Below are 21,379 nucleotides of genomic sequence, written 5' to 3' on the forward strand. Positions count from 1 at the left end.
TTCTATAGCAATTTCTGCTTTTCACCACGTTTCAAAGACAGTGTCAACTTGGCTCGAACGCCCTGTTCACCCTTTAGCGCCATATGCCTGGCAGTGAAAGATAACACAATTTCCGTGTCTCTGAAATGGCGTAAAGCTGGCATCACTGACACTACAGAGTTCTTACTGTTAGTCAGGGAGAGAAACAGAGGACATGCATTCACTCTAAACACAGAAGTAGCACATACTGGAAAGAACATAGAAAGAATATAGACCACAAGAAAAATACAGCGCAGTACAGGCCCTTCGGCCCTCGATGTTGCGTCGATCCAAGCCCACCTAACCTACGCTAGCCACTTTCCTCCATATGCCTATCAAATGCCCGTTTAAATGGCCGTAAAGAGAGGAGAGTCCACCACTGTTACTGGCAGGGCATTCCATGAACTCACGACTCGCTGAATAAGAATCTACCCCTAACATCAGTCCTATACCTACCACCCCTTAATTTAAAGCTATGCCCCTCGTAATATCTGACTCCATACGTGGAAAAAGGTTCTCATGGTCAACCTTATCTAAACCCCTAATCATCTTGTACACCTCTATCAAGTCACCTCTCAACCTTCTTTTCTCCAATGAAAACAGCCCACGTGCCTCAGCCTTTCCTGAGGATTCAGATGATTACGTTAAAGGGTGTTGGGCAATGAGACAAATTGTAAGTGTGACACCATGGAGAGACCCTCAGTAGAATGAGAATATAAAATTGGAAGTGTGCCACATCAGAAACCAGAGTAGGTCACTGAGTACATGGCTGTGGGTGACTGGGACTTGGTGTGAACTGGGGACAGGCAGCAGGACTGTATTAGAGATATTGCACCTCAAACTGCGTGTTCCATGTGATGCTGTAGACCACAACAGCAACAGAAGCAAAATTATATTCAACCATAATCTGTAACTTTTTGCCTGGGACTATCCCTCAGTCTCCATTACCAATAAAAGAATCTATGCTTCAGCGACGAGTGTGGTGAACATGCCAGGCAGAACTATGTGTACCAAAACTGATCACAAACCATAAAGCTACCACACTTGACTGTTTACATTCAAACAGCATGAATACCATCTGATAGGGAGGGCTGAATAATTGCACCCCAAAAGATCAGTTCGAAGCTCTACAGTCCTGCACATCCAATCATAAATGGATTAAACACTCACTGCAGGACAGGGCCCAACACATGTCCCCCTTCTTAATAATGGAAAGGGCAAGCATGTAGTTATTTGCGACATACTCAGCCAGAAGTGTTGAGTCAATGATTTAATCACCTCATCAGTATGCCCACAGAATTACAGATGGCAGTGGAGGGTTGCTTTTCAAACTGGAGGCTTGTGACCAGTGGTATGCTACTCTATGTGACATGAAGAAACATCTGAACACAGTAGACATGACAAAGGCAATGTACAACAAGCCGTGTCTCTGGGGAAGCTGTTTCATTCCAGTTCCAAATCTGACATCTATCTGGCAATGTAGAAAATTGCACAACTTTGACAACTCCCTTAAGAAGAGAATAATTAGAGTATGACCAACATCACCCCCTCCATTCCATCATGACAGTCAAATGGTTGGGTGTTCTTTTTGACAAAGTTGTCAAGCAGCACAGAAATAAACTGCTCAGCGTGGTTTGCGATAGCTCCCTATGTGGCAACGGAAATGTCACTGGATTACTAATCCAGACCAGGCTAATGCTCTGACAGCTGGTGGGCGTTAATAACAGTTAATAAAATATCGATATCTAAATCGGTGTCAGTAATAATGACCTTGAACCCAATGTCAATTGTAAACAGCAATTTGTTTCCCCAATGTACTTTCAAGAAGTGAATCTCCGTGTTTTCCTGGTCTAACCTGAAAGCGACTCCAGACACAGGTTTCAATGGTCTCTGAAACAGCCAAGCAAGGCATTCAATTGTATCAAACTGCTTCGAGGTTTTAAAGGATAAAACCGGACAGAACACTGGGCACTAACTCCTGCATCGAAAAGGTAAACACAGGCCTGTCAACCCTACAGAGACCCCTTCCTAACATCTGAGATCTTGTGATAACACTGGCAGAGCTTTCCCACAGACTGCATACAAACATTGGGAAAGAGTAGGTAATTCAACACAGTGAGCCTCCCACGTTCTCACCATGCAGTCCTCACTTTGTCCTAATGTAATGGAAGGATGTGTCACAGTTTCCAGAATGCTGAAATGCCGACATTTCGACAGTATCTGTAACATGAGCCAGTGCTTCGTGGAATGATGGGTGAACAGGATATTTGTGTGATTTCAGGAGAGTTTTGGATTAACATTTGTTCTGCAGCTTTGTAAGTGGGAGTTGGGTCAGAACAGACTTCGATCCATTGGGCTGAATCTAACAATAATTTATCTCAGTGGCATTTCCGTTGAGCGTGACAGAGGGATCGTCTACACGAGGCTGAGCTAGTTTCCTGGTGCTAACTTATCTAACTCACTTCATTAACTACCCATCCCACCCCATGGTGTCCCACTCATTCAATACCAGCCCGATTCTACCAACCATCATGGCTGGGGGTACTCGCCATCGTCTGGATACCCACGGATATTCCGTGATCCCTGGCATTGGTGCCATCTTTAAAAGGCCAAGGGGCACACGGCTGACCTTTCTCAGTTCAGAGCTGCCCTGCACAGTTTACCCCAAGCATGGCAGATAAGAGGCAATTACACCACGGTTTGTCGACAGGGGTATGGAGGTCCTCGTGGATGGGCTAGCACAGAGAAGGACCATTCTCTTCCCAGAGGGGGCCACACCACCAGACCTACCGAGCATGGTCTGAGCTCACCACCCAGCTCAGTGTAGTATCTGCGGTCTGAAGAAATGTCCAGCAATACAGGACAAGTATCAATAACTTTCCCTGCTCTGTCAGTATAAGGGTCACTGTATTGTCTCTGCTCCCTCAGACTCACTGTATTTCTGTTATAGCACCGACGCCGAGCAAGGCTCATGTGCCATCACCCTCACTATTGCGTGCAACACCTTCCCTCTCTCTTTCTCTCTCTGCTTCTCTCAAATCCAGTGTACCCCCCTACATTAAGAACGCTGCATGTGTACAACGCTGTGGACAGACCCGGACCGAAAACCTCTTCATTCCGTCCCCCTCCCGCCCCCCCACCTACAGCAGTACGATCACCAGGCCCCACACTCACTCACTCCCTCCCTTTCTCCCAATCCAGGAGAAAAAGGCTGGAATAGGACAGGAAAGGCCAAGCCGAGTGGTGGAGTGCCGGACATTTGTTCCCTTAGACCCTTCTCCCCGCCATGTGGGGAGGACCTTGGTTTGAGCCGGAGAGGACGGGATGCCTCGTGTGGAGATTCTGAAACATCCACGTCCCACGGACCGAGTAAGGAGCAATGTTCAGTGAAGGGGAATTCTCACGTTAAACCCGCTGGCAGCTCCGTTCTGTTTCCCCCATCACAACTTAGAAACCTTGGCCCTGATGCCATCTCGCTTTTTTATGGAGCTGGTACAAATGGAATACCCACGGTCTTGGTGGGCAGGAGGGTGGGCTCATAACACATCATCAGCACCACCTCCCAGGAAGGGAGCACGGAGGCTCCTTCCTACACTCCTCCTGCAAACAGCTCAGATACTGAAACTAATCTGTGAAAGTTACTGCTCTCCTCACTTGTCCTGACATCTTCAATAATCTGTGCTCAAATATACCCAGGTCCTTCTGCTCCTGCACCCCGTTTATAACTGTACAGCCTGTTTTCCTTCCATAGTACATCACCTCATATTGTCCTGATTTGATTGTCGGATGAAATATACTGAACTTAGAACATAGAACATAGAAAAAATACAGCGCGTACAGGCCCTTCGGCCCTCGATGTTGCGCCGACCAAAGTCTACCTAACCTACACGAGCCCAATAACCTCCATATGCTTATCCAATGCTCGCTTAAATGACAATAAAGAGGGAGAGTTCACCACTGCTCCTGGCAGGGCGTTCCATGAACTCGCAACCCGCTGAGTAAAGAATCTACCCCTAACATCTGTCCTATACCTACCACCCCTTAATTTAAATCTGTGTCCCCTAGTCACAGCTGACTCCATTAACAGAAAAAAGGTTCTCAGTGTCTACCCTATCTAAACCCAATCATCTTGTACACCTCTATCAAATCTCCCCTAAACCTTCTTTTCTCAATGAGAACAGCCCCAAGTGCCTCAGCCTTTCCTCATACGATCTTCCTAACATGCCAGGCAACATCCTGGTAAACCTCCTCTGCACTCGTTCCAATGCCTCCACATCCTTCCTATAGTATGGCGACCAAAACTGCACACAATACTCCAGATGAGGCCGCACCAGAGTCTTATCCAACTGCAACATGACCTCAGGACTCTGGAACTCAATTCCTCTACCAGTAAAGCCCAGTACACCATATGCCTTCTTCACAGCTCTATTTACCTGGGTGGCAACTTTCAGAGATCTGTGTACATGGACACCAAGATCCCTCTGCTCATCCACACTACTAAGTAGCCTACCATTAGCCCAGTAATTCATCTTCTTGTTACGCCTCCCAAAGTGAATGACTTCACACTTAGCTACATTGAACTCCATTTGCCACCTTTCTGCCCAGCTCTGCAACTTATCTATATCCCGCTGTAACCTGCCACATCCTTATTCGCTGTCCACAACTCCACGACTTTCGTGTCATCCGCAAACTTGCTCACCCAGCTTTCAAGCCCCTCCTCTAGATCATTTATAAAGATGACAAACAGCAATGGTCCCAAAACAGATCCTTGTGGAACACCGCTAGTAACTGCACTCCAAGATGAACCTATTCCATCAACTACTACCCTCTGTCTCCTTCCAGCCAGCCAATTCCTCATCCAAACCTCTAATGCACCCTCAATGCCATACCTCCGTAGTTTTTGCATTAGTCTACCATGGGGTACTTTATCGAACGCCTTGCTAAAATCCATATACACCACATCTACTGCTTTACCCTCGTCCACCTCCTTAGTCACCTTCTCAAAGAACTCAATAAGGTTTGTGAGGCACGACCTGCCCTTCACAAAACCATGCGACTATTCTTGATCACATTATTCCTATCCACACGTTCATAAATCCTATCCCTTACAATTCTCTCTAAGACTTTGCCCACTACAGAAGTGAGACTCACTGGCCTATAGTTACTCGGGCTATCCCTACTCCCCTTTTTGAACAAGGGGACCACATTCGCTATCCTCCAGTCTTTTGGCACTATTCCCATAGACAATGCCGACATAAAAATCAAGGCCAATGGCTCTGCTATCTCCTCCCTAGCTTCCCAGAGGATCCTAGGATAAATGCCATCAGGCCCAGGGGACTTATCTATTTTCATCCTTTCCAGTATTCCCCAGACCTCTTCCCTACATACCTCAAGGCCATCCATTCTAATCACCTGTGACTCAATATTCACATCAGCAATAGTGTCCTGTTCCTGAGTGAATACTGACGAAAAGTATTGATTTAGTGTCTCTCCAATCTCCTCCGCCTCCACGCACAACTTCCCACTACTATCCTTGACTGGACCGATACCTACCCTAGTCATCCTTTTATTCCTGACATATCTGTAGAAAGCCTTTCATGTCCCATTCTCGCTGCTCTTAGCTCTCTCTTTAGATCCTTCCTGGTTACCTTATAACTCTCAAAAGTTGGCATTGTCCTGTTGTTGTTGTACTCTGTCCTCCACACACTTTGCAATTCTTCCAGGTTTGGTGACATCAACAAGCATCGAAGTTGTCATAGTGTCACATTCCAGTCAAAATAACTGAAAGAGAATGTGGCGCTGGAAAAGTAGAGCAGGTCAGAAAGTAATGACTGCAGATGTTGAACATCAAAGCCGACAGTGTGGTGCTGGAAAAGCAAAGCATGCCAGGATAGAATCCGGATTACAGACAGGGCTGATGAAGGTCTTATACCTGTACTGCCAATTCTCCTGGTCTTCGGATGCTGCCTGACCTGCTGTGCTTTTCAGGCACCACGCTCTCAGCTTTGATCCCTAACATCTGCCGTCCTTACTTTCTCCTGCAGATCAATTGAAATACTGACAGACTCACTGGTGTGATCAAGGCATACACTGATATCAAACGAGCGTCAAAAATAACAACACACATCCCAAAGACCCAGAGAAAAAAAAAGTCATGCTGCAAACAGAGAAATAGAAACAATGTGGCACATCTTACTGAGTGGGTGAAATAGTGAGAATTTATCACAGAGAAAGAGAAATACCGATCGACTCCCATGTTTGTCTCGTGTCAGTGTATCTGTATATGTGTGTGTGTGTGTGTGTGTGTGTGTGTGTGTGTGTGTGTGTGTGTGTGTGTGTGTGTGTGTGTGTGTGTGAGCTCATGCCCATTTAATCGTATGTCTGCATCTGCGTGTATGTATTAGAGTGTGTAACTGTGCGTATTAGCATTTGTGTGTATCTCTGTGTGGGACTGGTCTGATGGTCCCTGCGTTGCTTAATGTGATGGAATTCGACATTCTGCTGGCCTCTTCAATCCACTGCATAGACAGTGATGGAAGGTGAAAACCGTCTGGAATTCAGTCAGAGAAGGTGAGCAGCAGGTCACAGCATCATACAAGCTAACAGCAACATCAATAGAAATACACACAGACACACCCACACACACACACACACACACACACCCACACACCCACACACATGCATACAGTCTCTCTCTAGAGGGGTGCGGAGAGGATTTCAGCTGTACTGGGGCTTATATAGAGAAACGTCTGGACCCCCTCTGCCATGTAGAATTAATTTTTCTTTGGGAGGTATTAATGACAAACATTAAGGAGTGTTTACACAGCAGTTGTCTTCAGTGAACCATTGATGGAATGAGACGAAATAATTTCATTGCACGTTCTGCTAGTTGCATTTTATTTGCTCTACACTCTGACAAATGATAAGTGCGAAAGCATTCTCAATGACCCAATGGTGCCAGCAGATCAATGCTAGACATGTCCACCTCCTTCTCTAATATCTCAGAGACAGCATTGCAAGGGATCAGACAAACTCCTTTCTGTTGCCAAGGCTATTCTGTGAAGCATCGCATAGCCGCACAATGTGAGTGATTCGCAGTAATTGATACATTCTCAAACAAACGATGAGCTCTCCGCTTTCCTCCTGTAGTCTAAAGATGTGCAGATTAGGTAGACTGACCATGCTAAATTGCCCATAATGCCCAGGGATATGCAGCTTAGATGGATTAGCCATGTGAAACACAGGGTTACCGGGATGGAAATGATTGTATGACATTCTATGGCAGGTCAGTGTGAACTAGATGGACTGAATTCCACACTGATCGGATTCTATGAAACGTGTTGGTTGCACAGTGGAGTTGGTGAACCAGCAGTAGTTGATATTACATCCTTTTAAACAAACGAGGAAACAAGGTATTATCCCCCATTTCAATTAATCCACTGTTCCCAAAATAAGAGCGATCCCATTACACAGTGTTACAGATGAGATCAGAACTCTGAAAAGTGATTAAGAAGTTAATCTGGACCCTAACTTTTTCTTGTTTTAAAGGTAAATGTAAGGTGCCGTGTTCCAGATCCAATTCAATAGATCAAACGAATTGACATTACGCAAAACACAAATTATTCGAACACGATAGTAAAAGTATAATCAAAGAAAGATGAACGTGGAATAACTTAACTCGATTGGAAAACTGAGCAAAACTTAAAGAATTGTTTTACTACTAAACAGTAACTGTTCCAATGTGGGAACAGCTCATAAATACACCCTGGGCACAAAATTCAGAAAAACAAATTGCAGGACAACGCAACTCCTGCAACCCAGAAGGGAAAATTCAGAGAGAGTAGCAGCCAGCGACATGTAGTACAGTTTCCAACCCTGTTGAGATCCCGGCTACAACTGCTGCAAACTACCGACTATACGCCCTGGTTCTATGAGAGCTTGACTGTACTCATTGAGGCTGCTTCTATTGTGCCAACTTTAAGAAAAAAAACTAAGGCTTCACAAACTATTTGCTCTAGTTGCTCTGGAAGATTGCTCGATACCTGTGCCTGGAAATAACTTTAAAGAGCCCAGGATAAAATAATTTATCAAGATAGTCTGATTTCTCTTCACAGAAGTTGCCAGTTCCGCTGAGATTTTCCAAGAGATGCTGTTTTTTTGTTCCTGATTTACAGCAGTACGTTGTGAGTAGAGTTTTATTTTGATTTTCTTCTTGTGAAACTGAAGCCAGTGAGTGCTCCAGGGATCAGTTTATATCCGTTATCAGAAGTTCTTTTGGTTTGCGGGAAAAAAAATCATTTGATTTAGAAACTTCCAAAGGTACTTCACTTTATTGTTTCTGAGTTGAAGCCCTTGTATTATGAAGGATATGCATTTTAGGTCTCTGTATAAGTGATTTTTCTCCTTTACTAAACAAGATCTTGAAAACCGTGTATCAGGTGACTACCTGATGGACATTCCCTCTTGTATGGGAGACTAAAACTAGGAAATCCATTTTAAGAATAAGTATTCACTTTGACACAGATATTGGAAAGTCATTAACTTTTTTTTATAAAAAGCAAAAGAATCATGGTCACAGAGTCGAACAACATGGAAGCACACCTTTTGTTCAACTAATACTACCAACCTAACTTTGGCCCATATACCTCTAAACATTTCCTATGCTTGTACCTACCCAAACATCTTTCAAATGTTGTAACTGTACCTGCACCCACCACTTCCTTTGAAAGTGCATTTCACACACTGATATCTCGATGTAAGAACAAATTGCCCCTCAAGTACTTTTGAAATCTTTCTCTTCTCACTTTAAAGTATTCTTGCTGATTTAGAAATCCTCCGTCCGAGGGAACAGAAACATGCCTTGCACTTTATCAATATTTCTCATGACTTTATAATGTTACCCTTGGATCTTCTGCAGTCTAGGGAATCAAACATATGATCCGATCCAATCTCTCCTTATACCCCAATCCCTCCATTCTTAGCAACGTTCCAGGAAATATATTTTAACCCTAATCAGCTTAATAATGTCCTTCCTCTGACTGAGGGATCAGAATTGGACTCAGTACTCCAAAAGAGGCCTTATCAATGCCCTGTACAACCTCAGTATGAAATGCCGACACCTATCGTGAAACGTCTGGTCGACCAAGGCAAACGTGCTGAATGCCTTCTAAAATCCTTTTTCCACGTTTGATATAAAGTTCAAAGACTTATGTACCAAAATCCCTCGATCTCTCTGGCCTAAAGTACTACCTGGGGCCGTATAATTATGAGATGTACATCATGCACTTGTTTATTTTATCAAAATGCAGTACCTCACATTTACTTTATCTAATCTCCATCTGTCACTCCTCAATCCATTGAACTAATTGAACAATATCTCCTTGCAATCGCAGACACCTGTCTCATTGCCCAATATAACAGCAATTTTGGTGTCATCTGTAAATGTACCAACCATGCCTTCGATATTATCATCCTAACCTTTTACATCAATGACAAATGAAAGTCCATCCAGTACTGATCCCTATGGAACACTGCTTGTCGCAGGCTTCCAGGCCAAAGCAAAATCCTCTATTCTGTCTCCTTCTGTAAAACCGAATTTACATCAAGTTATCAAGCTTACCCGCAATCCCATGTGCTCTAACTTTATTAATTAGTCTACCATGCAGAACCTAATCAAAGGCTTTGCTAATCTACCATTCTGCTACAATCAATCTTTCTGTTTACTTCATTTAAAACAAGCTTAAATCATGTTTGTAAGACATGATTCCTCTCATACAAAACCTTTCTGACCAATACAAATCAGCCATTCCCTTTCCAGTCATGTAAATCTTATCTTTCAGAATGTCTTCCAACAACTTACTCGTCACCAATGTCAGACACACAGACTATCATTTCCACGCTTTTCCTTCCAGCCTTTCTAAAGATGCAGTCTTACCCACCCTCCAGTCCTCCAGTAATTTACTTGTGTGTATAAATGATTCAACTATATCTGCTGGGTTTCCATAGTTTCAAAGAACAAAGATCAATGAAAAAATAACGAAGAATATTATAGCACAGGAACAGCCATTCACCCCTGCAAGCCTGCGCCGACCCAGTTCTTCTATCAAAGCATTTTTCTAAGGATCTGTATCTCTTTACTCCCTGCCCGTTCATATATTTGTCTAGAGAGGTCTTAAATGACACTATTGTGTCCACCATAATACCACTACTGGCAACGCGTTCCAGGAACCCCCACCCTCTGCATAATGAATTTACCACATATACCTCCCAACAACAGATCCAATCTCATGGCTCCTAGAAATTCAGTTCGCCACTCTGGGAAAAAAATCTTCTTGCTATCCACCCTACCTATACCTCTCATGATTTTGTAGACCTCATTCAGATTCCCCCTCCGCCATCTCTGTCTTTCGAATGATAATAATCCTAATCTACTCAACTTCTCTTCATAGCTTGCACCCTCCATATCAGGTAATAGCCTAGTGAACCTCTTCTGCACTCTCTGCAAATCATCCAAATCGTGTTGGTAATGTGGACGACCAGAAATGTACCAAATATAACGCTGAACCATAGTCTTATTGAACTGTAATATGACCTGCCAAATACTGTACTCAATACCTCGTTTGATGAAGGAAAACATTTCATACGTCTTCTTGACAAACCTATTGACCTGCATTGCCACCTTCAGGGATCAAATGACTTGAACAACCAGAAATCTCACTGTACAATAATTTTCCTCTGACATTTCCACTTACTGTATAATTCGCTCTTGAATTGTATCTTCCAAAATGCATGACCACGCATTTGACAGGATTGAACTCCATCTGCAGTTTCTCAGCCCAACTCTCCAACCTACATATCTTTCCTTCCACAATGCCCTGGCATACACATGATCCTGTTCTAGAAATTGATCAATCTTTATGGTTTCTCAGACCTTGCATGCACACAACACCCAAATCGCTCTACGCTGGTCTTTTGTTTTCACAGTCTCTCTCCATATAAATAATCATTTGCTTTTTTTTATTATTCATTCTGAAGTGCTAGACATCACACTTTATTACAATGAACTCTATCTTCCAATTACATAGTGCAGATTACTTACATCCTGATCAAACTATGCACTCCAACCTAGCTTTACCAGCATCGAATATGCTTTGATTGCATTCTACATCCCCCCCACCCCCACCCCCCCACCCCCCCACACACACACACACACACACCCAAAGAAAACCTTTAATACAGAGAATAAGCAACTGGGAGTCCAAGGGCTGACATTTGTGGTACTCCACTTATTATGGCTCTCTGAACTCACACAGACATATTCATTAAGATTCACTCCTTTGTGTCTGCACAAATGGTCAATCTCTGAACAATAACCCACAAGTTCCTACCTTGTGCAATACATACTTTATATGGTCGTTCACAAAATGCTTACCAAATCTAATTATATAATCTAAGGTTTCTAACTTTTATTATCACTGCTTCTCCTTTTCATATAACTCGATTGAGTCTGTTCAATTCCATTAAGTTATTGTAAATCACAGTTTATTTTCCTGAATAATGGACTCAAGCAGTTTCCTAATAATAGACACAAGGCTACCTGGCCCTTATTTCCATGCTTTATGCCTTCCTCCTTCCTTGAAGACAGGCATCACAGTAAGACCTTTGAATCCAGTGAAATCCCCTTGGACAGTAGGGATATTTCAACAAATGCCAGGAATATGTCTGGAGCACATTCTTTCGAACTCTGACTACTAGCTTTTGGTCGATAGTTTATCCATAATCATATCCTATATCAAACGAGTTCTCCTGAAAAAAAGGCCTGCGATCCTTTGGGATATTCTCTGTCGAAACAGTGTCACAACCAATATAAAATAGTCGTTTGAGTTATTTGAGAGTTTCCGTTTTTCCTCTGGGAATTTCACGATGTCATCTTCCAATTGTTCCAAAAAAAGGTTTTAGCTATTCTTTTCTTTTTCTTATCGTTATTTCCACATGGAGCCTCATGTCATTTTTGTTTATACTTTGCAACAATTGACCTTCCTAAATCAATTGTCTCCAACTTGATTCGCTTTACAGCTTTCAACTGGTGGCCTCTAAAAAAAAGTCCCAAACTTCTGGTCTAGCAGCAATTTTCATCATTTGTGCACCTGTGTTGTCATTAGGTACTCACCCTGACTATTTTTGCTTATCATACAAAGTTTACAATCTCATCAACTCCTTTTTGATGTTTTAAAATTTGTTCACGGAATCATTGGCTAGGTCAGCATTAATTGCCTATCCCTAATTGCACAGAAGGCAGTTCTGAGACAACCATATTACTGTGGGACTAGAGTCACATGTAGGCCAGACCAGGTAAGGATGGCAGATTCCTTCCGTAAAGGACTTTACTGAATCAGAGAGGTTTGCCCAACAATTGACAATGGATTCATGGTCATCATGAGATTTTTAACTCGAGATTGTTTTCATGGAAATAAATTTTCACTATCTGCCGTGGCAGGATTTGAACTCGGGTCCTAGAAAGTTATTGGAGCCTATTAATTCAACAATCTAGCGATAATACCACAAGGCCGTCGTCTCCCAATCATGCTCGATTGTTGTGAACTGTTAATATAAATATCTGTCAATTTTATCAACTGAACTTCCTTTCAGTCTATTTTCCAGCTTATTGTTAGCAACACGTTCTTGAGCTGTTGATAATAACACAAGAACTAGGAGCAGGAGTAGGTCGTCCAGCCCTTCGACCCTGCTCCGTCATTCAATAAGATTATGGCTGATCTTTTTGTGGACTCAGCTCCACTTACTCAACCTCTCACTGTATCCGTTATTTTCTTCCATTGTCAGAAAAAAAAGCCTAATTTTAAAACAGTTTCCTGAATAGCGCCAATTACTTCCCGGGCAAGGAATTCCACAGATTAATAACCCTCTGGGTGAAGACATTCTTTCCCAATTCAGTCCTAAATCCTCTAATCTTGCAGCTATGCCTCTTATGCTAGTTTCACCTGTCAGTGGAAACATCCTCTCTCTTTCTATATGATCCATTCTCTTCATTGTTTTATATGTTTCTCAAATTCTCATTGTTCTGAATTCCAATCAATATAATCCCAATCTACTCAGTCTCTCCTCATAGATCACCACCCAACCCAATGCCGGAATGTACCTCATCTGCACCCCCTCCAGTGCCATCCTTTCTCAAGTACCGAGATGAAATCTACACACAGTACTGCAGATGTGATCTCACAGCACTTTATACAACTGCAACATTACCTTTCTGCTTTTCAACTCAACCCCTTGAGCAATGAAGGAGAGAATTACATTTGCTTTCCTAACCACTCCTTGTACCTGCAGTCCAAAAGTCTTTAATTCATGCCTGATCCTTCTCAAACTTCCAAGGCGTTTCCCCATGTGGATTCAAGTATGATCAGCTGACGATGACTAACATGGAGTTTCAATTGATTGACAGAGAAGAATTGTGAAAGTCATGAGTCAAAGTTGCTGATATCCCTGTCTGACAGGGAGCTTCACGTGTGACGCTTTGGGAAGTAAATGAAAATACAAGCAATGACACAGTGCCACCAGCTGTACAGGGGCTCAAATCATGGTCAAGGAGGGAAACAGAAAGAAACACATTAATTTTAAGCACACATCTGGAAGGGAAAACACGTTTGAGGGTATATGAGAAATGATTTGAGGAATGAGACTAATTGGAGAAGTGATGCCCGAGACACTGATAAGAATGAGAACTTTAAAATGAGATATTCCCACACCAGAAGCAACTGTAGGTCAATAATTATAGGGGTGGTAAATGAATTAGACTCCGTGTGTTGATGAACAAGCAGCAGAGTTGAGGATAAACTGAGGTTATGGAGAGTATAAAGTGCGACGCCAATAAGACAATTATAAGAACAGTTGAGACTGAAGCAGACCGAGACATGGATGAATGTTTTCAGAAGCAGAGTGTCTGAGGCAGGGATACAGATCCAGGCTGCAATACAGATATTTATATTAGGAAGAAACTCCATTCACTTTAAAATAAAATGCTGAAATTGTACACAAACTTGTTCAGGCTCAGGTATAAGCTGAGAGAGGAATAAAGTCAGTGCATGTGGGAGATCACAGCAGAGTTTGATGATGCGGACTCGTCTGTTATAACAGAACAGTCAGTATTGGTTAATTCAGGAATAATCTATGGATCAGAAGGCAGAAATAGAAATGGATTTATTTACAAAATAGATTCTTTCCACACCCTCATCCAGCTCATTTTAAAAACGACAAAGAACAGTGGACCAAAATAAATCCTTGCAGTACCACAGTGGTAACTGAACCCCTGGATGAACATTTCCCATCAACTATCACCCTCTGTCTTCTGTCAACTAGCCAACTTCTGATCAAAATCACTAAACAACCCTCAAACCCATGCCTCCGTATTTTGTGAAATAGGCTACCGTGGGGAACCTTATAAAATGTTTTACTGAAATCCACATACACCACATCAACCACTTTACCCTCATCCAGCTTATTGTCCACCTTCTCATATATTCCATCGGGTTTCAGAAGCACGACCTACCATTCACAAAACCATGTGTACTAGCCCTATCAACTTATTCCTTTCTAGATGATGTTAAATCCTATAACTTATAACCTTTTCCAATGCTTTATCCACAAATAAAGCAAGGCTCACTGGTCTATCATTCCCAGGGTTGTCTCCACTCCCCTTCTAGAATAAGAGAACAACATTTGCTATCCTCTAGTCTTCCAGCACGATTCCTGTAGACAATGACGACATAAAGATCAAAGCCAAACAGTCTGCAATCTCCTTCCTGGCTTTCCAGAGAATTGTAGGATAAACCCATACAACCCAATGGGACTTATTTATTTTGACGATTTCTAGAATTGCTCACACCTCTTCCATTTGAACCTCAGTCCCATCTAGTCTAGTGGCCTGTATCTCAGTGTACTGCTCGACAACATCATCTTTTTCCAGAGCGAGGAATGACGTAAAATATTTATTTTGCGCATTCCCATCTCGTCTGTGTCAATGCACAGCTTCCCACTACTATCTTTGTTTGGCCATAATCTTACTCTAGTCATTATTTTATTCTTGAAATACCTAGAAAACTCCTTAAGATTTTCCTTGAACCTATCTTCCAACGGCTTCACATGTCATCTTCTGGCTTGTTTCGTGTCTTTCTTGAGATCTTTCCTGGCTAATTTGTAGATCTTAAGCGCTCTAACTGAGCCCTTCATGTCTCATCATAACATCAGACTTATTCTTCCTCTTGACAAGATATTCAACTTCTTTAATAAACCACGGCTCCCTCGCTCGACCACTTCCTTCCTGTCTGACAGGCATATACTCTTAAAGGACACACAGTAGCTATTCCTTGAATAAGCTCCGCATTCCAATTGTACACAATCCCTGCAGTTTCCTTCCCCATCCTATACATCCTAAATCTTGCCGCATTGCATCCTATTTAAGCTTTCTCCCAGCTACTACTCTTGCCCTGCCGTATATACCTATCTCTTTCCATCGCTAAAGTAAATATAATAAAATTGTGATCGCTATCACCAATTTGCTCACTTACCTCCAAATCTAAAATCGTGCCCAATTCATTACCTAGTACCAAATCCAATGTGGCATCGCTCCTTTTTAGTCTGTCTACATATCGTGTACACATTGGACAAAAAATGACACATCTAAAGTACTTGCACGATAATTATCCCAGACAATATTTGGAAAATTAAAGTCTCCCATAACAATTACGCTGTCACTCTCGCTCGTGTCAAAAATCATTTTTGCTATCTTTTCCACTACATCTCTGGAACTATTTGGAGGCCTATAGAAAACTCCCAACAGGGTTACCTCTCCTTCCCTGTTTCTAAAACCAGCTCTTACTACCTCAGCAGACGAACACTCAGACGTCCTTTTTGCCACTACAAAACTGTCCTTGATTAACAATGCCACACCACCTTCCCCAACGCCCCCATCTCTTACAGTCTTCCTTCTTCTTACTGAAACATCTAAATCCAGAATCCTGCAATAACCTTTCCTTTCACTGCTCCACAATGTCTCCGAAATGGCCACAACATCGAACTCTCACGTTCTAACCCATGCTGCAAGTTCACCCAAGTCATTCTGCATGCTCCTTGCATTAACGTAGACACACTGTAAATCAGCTTCTTGCTTGATGGTGCCCTCTTGCGACGTTGAAACCATTTTTCTTACCTCACTGTTCTTAACCTCCTGTATGTTGGAACTACAATTTTGGTTCCTATACCCCTGCGAAATTAGCTTAAACTGTTCCGGAGAGTATTTCAAATTCTCCCTCACTCAAGGCTATTGCTACCCCTCTGGTTCAGGTGAAGAGCATCCTGTTTGGAGATGTTCCATCTACCTCAGAAAGAGACCCAATTATCCAGGAATCCAAAACCTCTATCCTGCATCTTCCCTTTAGCAATGTGTTCAGCTCCTCTGGTTCCCTATTCCTCACCTATTAATTTCATGCAATTCTTTGTCATTATTTGTCATGGAATCTGCAATATGCCTCACAGTAAATCATTACATTTCCTTACCAGCATCTTCAAAACGAACAAACAAATCCACCCCGAGGGACAAGAGCAGCAGGTAGGTGGGAACACCACATTGACACGTTTCTCCGCAAGTCACTTGCTCATCCTGCCTTGGAAACATATTGTTCATTCAGAGTTTGTGTGTCAAAACTCTCGAATTCCCTCTGAATGTCATTTTGGTGCTATCTACACCAAATAGCCTTCAGCAGAACAAGAAACAATCAATTGCAAGAAACCTGCGAAGAACAATAAACAATGGCTACATAGACATATTCAACACATTACAAGTTATTCGGTTCACTGGTACTTCTGAGATTATTTTCTGTCATCCACCCGGAAAACAGAAACAATGTGCACACCTCGCATGGAGTAGGTTCTCTCCATCAGCTAATGGATACATCAATGGACAGCATTGTGGGAGATGATGTAATTTACATCTACTCCTCCCTGGGAAGTTCTGGATCATAGGAACTCAATAAAACCATGACGTTCATGGTTAATGTGAGCCCAGTCTTCACCTGGTGTAAGTCTAAATAATTTGTTGAAAGGGATTGCGTGACACAGCTGTGACACAACCTCTTCTTTGAACAAGATTTGCCTCACTCTGTGCTCCTGCTTTCCCAATTTGTTGGGGAAGTGTTCCTGGAAAACTCAGAATGTATTGGTCATATCCAAACTGCCTCAACTCCCTGCCCTAGTCCAACATCGTCCTCCGACCGCTTTACATGGCTTTCCCCATTCTAAAATGCTTTCTCAGTTTGTCAGTCACATTGAATATCCTAAGTGAATCTATGCTGCAGCTCAAGCACAACTGAGGAAAGCTCTCCAATTACTTTCCACAGAGTTAAGTATGTTAATTCCCACAAATACACAGCATGACCACTTATTGGTGATTACCATAGTTTCGTTCCCTGATCTCTTCTATTCATTTCCCTTTCTTTGGAGACAGTGTCAGATGTTCCAGTACTCTCAACAATTTGAATATTGGGACACTCCATCTCTCCAGCGAAATGAATGACTGTGTATATTGTACCATTTTCTGATGGTCAGCATCTTGAACACCAACACCAGTAGTACCTTTGGATGTAACATTGAAACATAGAAAACGTAGAAATACAGACGATAAGAGGAGGCCATTAGGCCCTTCGATCCGGTCCCATCATTCATCGCAACATTGCTGATCATCCACCTCAGTAGGCCTAATGCTGCTTTCTCCCCATAACCTTCGATCCAATTGCCCAAAGTGCAATAACAACCCACCTCTTCACAACGTTCAAAGTTTTGGCATCAACTAATTCCTGTGATAATGATTCCCAGAGGCTCACCACTCTTTGGGTGAAGGAATGGCTCCTCATTTCTGATATTAATTGTCCACCCTAAATCCTTGGACACTGACAGGTCTGGACAACTCACCATCGGGAATATCCTCCTGCACCTACCCTGTCTAGTTCTGTTAGAATTCTATTAGTCAATCTGAGATCCCCGCAACGCATTCGTCTGAACTACAGTGAAAACAATCCCTATCCTAGTCAAACACTGCTCATAAATCAGTCCTGCCAAACCCGGAATCAGTCTGGTAAACCTTCACTGTTATCCCTCAAGAGCAGCAAAATCGCTCCTCAGAAAAGGAGACGAAAACTGCACACAGAATTCTAGGTGCGGCCTCACCAATGCCCTGGAAACCTGCAACAACACATCCCTGCTCCTATACTCGAAATCTCCCACAATGAAGGCCAACATACCTTTTGCTTTCTTTACCGCCTGCTGCACCTGCATGACAAATTTCAGAGACTGGTTAGGCAGGACACCAAGGTCCCGCTGAGAAATCCCGTCTCCCAATTTATAGCCATTCAGACAGTAATATACTTTCTTAGTTTGCTTTCATAGTGAATAACCTCGCATTTATTCAAATTATACTGCATGTGCCATCGATTTGCTCGACTCACCCAGATTATGCTGAAGAATCTCTGCATCTTCGTCACTGTTCACCCAGCCAACTTGGTTGCATTTGCATTTGAGATTATACTTTTCTCTCCTTCATCCAAATCATGAATATGTATTTTGAATAGCTGGGGTCCCATCAGCGTCCGCTGTGGCAACCAATCACTATTTGACATCACTTGGCCTGAATCCCTGTTTACCCTTCCTAGTCAGAGATTCATCGAGATGCTTTTATAATGTTGTACTTGTAAGAGGCACCACTATTTCTTTTGGCAGTTCATTCCATATTCGTACCACCCTCTGCATGAATAAGTTGAATCTTACATCTCTTTTAAGTCTTTCCCCTCTCACCCTAAATAAATGTCCTCTAGTTCGAGACATGCCCACTCCAGGGAAAAATACCTCTTCTATTAACACTATCCATGTTCCTCGTGATTTTATAAACCTTTACAAAGTCAGCCAGCAGCCTCCGGAGGTCCAGGAAAAAGAGCTCCAGTCTATTCAAGCTCTCCCTATAGCTCAAATCCTCCAACCCTGGCAATATTATTGTCAATCTTTTCTGAACTGTTTCAACTTTCAAAACATCCTTCCGATAAGAGGAAGACCAGAACAGCAAACAATATACCAAATATTGCCAAACCATTCCTGTAATGCCCCAAATTGACCTCCCAATTACCAACTCAATGCTCTGCCCAATAAAACAAAGCATAACAAAAGTCTTCTTCACTTTCCTCTTTACCTGCGACTTCAATTGCAAGGAACTATGAAGGTGCACTCCAAGGTCCCTGTTCTGCGACACAGCCCCAAGACATTTCCATTGACTGTAGAAATCCTGCTATGATTTGCCTTTCCAAAATGCAGCACCTCACATTTAGCTGAATTAAACTCCATCTGCCAGTTCTCGGGACTTTTTATTCTGAGATAGCGATCTTTGCTGTCCACAAGACCTCCAATTTTGGTGTCATCTACAGATAACTATACTTCCAAACCATCCATATAAATGATGAAAAGTTATGGAAACAACACTGATCATCGTGGCACCACCACCACCACACTCGGTGTTCTACCTTTGAGCCAGTTCTGTAGCTAAATGGCTAGTTCTCCCTGTATTCCATGTGGTCTAACCTTGCTAATCGGTCTAGCACCAGGAGCAGTATCGAATCCTTAGTGAAATACATATCGATCACACGTACCACTCTGCCATCATCAATCCTTTTCATCACTTCTTCAAAAAAACTCAAACAAGTTCGTAAGACATTAGTTTGCACACACAAAGCCATGTTGTTTAAACAAAATCAGTCATTGTCTTTCCAAATACATGTAAATCCTATCCCTCAGGATTCCCTCCAACAACTTGCCCACCACTGATGTCTAGATCACTGGTCAATTCTTCTCTGGTTTTTCCTTACAATCTTTCTGAAACAGTGGCACCATGTTAGCCAACCTCCAGTCTCCTGGCCCCTCACTTGTGACGAAGGATGATACAAATATCTCAGCAAGGGGCCCAGCAACCAGTTGCCGAACTTCCTATAGAGTTACAGGGTCAGGTCCCGGGAATTTATCCACCGATATGCATTTAACACATCCAGCACCTCCTCCTCTGTAATATGAACTTTTAAAAAAAGATTTCACCATCTACTTCCCACATTCTATAATCTTCTATGTCCTTCTTCACAGTTAATATTAATGCAAAATTTTCAATTAAGTCTCCCCATCTTCTGTGGTTCCACATGTAGGCTGCCTTGCGGATCTTTGGTTTTCGCTTAAACTTGTTTGATAAGAGTTAAAGCTAACGAATGGATATTATGACGCGTTTCAATCCTTTTAGAATTTACAAAAAGGACAGTAAGTCTGTGCAACACGCCTAATACAGTAAATAGTAGGATAGAGACACTTACCAGGGACACCAATGATAGCGAGGATGGGATAATAACCAGCTTGGATCACCCAAAGTACACACGTGATCCGTGTTGACAAGGTTGGTCACTCCTGAGAAAGCCAGGAAAGACCAACGGATAAACTCCTGCCCATTGTCATTACATGCCAGTTTAATGCTATAAAACTATGATTCATTGCTGTAACATTCCAGTTTAATGTTGTTATATTCTGATCCGTTGCTGTAACATTCCAGTCTAATGTTCTCAGACTCTGATCTCTTCTCTCCTTTTCTGTGGAGCTGCTGATCCCTGTTAGTGTCGAGATGATGTTTCTACAGATGCTATAGGCTAGCTCATTGATCGGACTCTGGTATTAATAGAAGAGAGAAACTCTCCAGCGATAATGTTAGAATCCATGGAGATTTGCATTAATTACAGTCACTGAACACAGAGCTCCAGTTAACTTCTTTCAATCTTTTCTATCACAATGAAGCAGCACATTTAAGAGTCTAAATAGAAGAGTTTGCGATCATTGAGGGAAGAATGGCTGGAAATAGTGGGGGGAATGACCAGAATCATTCTAAATTCCAACAATTTCAATATCAAGTTGCCTTCGAAATTTGCAGAGTACGAAATCTGGAAATAAAATAAGCTGTTGATTAGAATGCATATTGTGTGTGTGTATATATATATGTGTGTGTGTGTGTGTGTGTATATGTGTGTGTGTATGTGTGTGTATGTATGTGTATATATATATATATACATATAAAATACAAAGAGAGAGAGAAAAAATAGAACAATCTGGAGATGTGAGTGGAAAATTGTGCATAGCGAGTTCGATTCCTTCCTTTGACACAATGGGCTGAAGGGCCCATTTATGATTTCGAGATGTTTGTGATACATTGTGCATCAGAACGAAATATGTTCAAATTTTATTGAATTAAATTAGTTTAGGAATTATAATCCTATTGATTAAA

This window comes from Hemiscyllium ocellatum, unplaced genomic scaffold (assembly GCF_020745735.1).
Source record: "Hemiscyllium ocellatum isolate sHemOce1 unplaced genomic scaffold, sHemOce1.pat.X.cur. scaffold_153_pat_ctg1, whole genome shotgun sequence".
Classification (NCBI taxonomy): Eukaryota; Metazoa; Chordata; class Chondrichthyes; order Orectolobiformes; family Hemiscylliidae; genus Hemiscyllium; species Hemiscyllium ocellatum.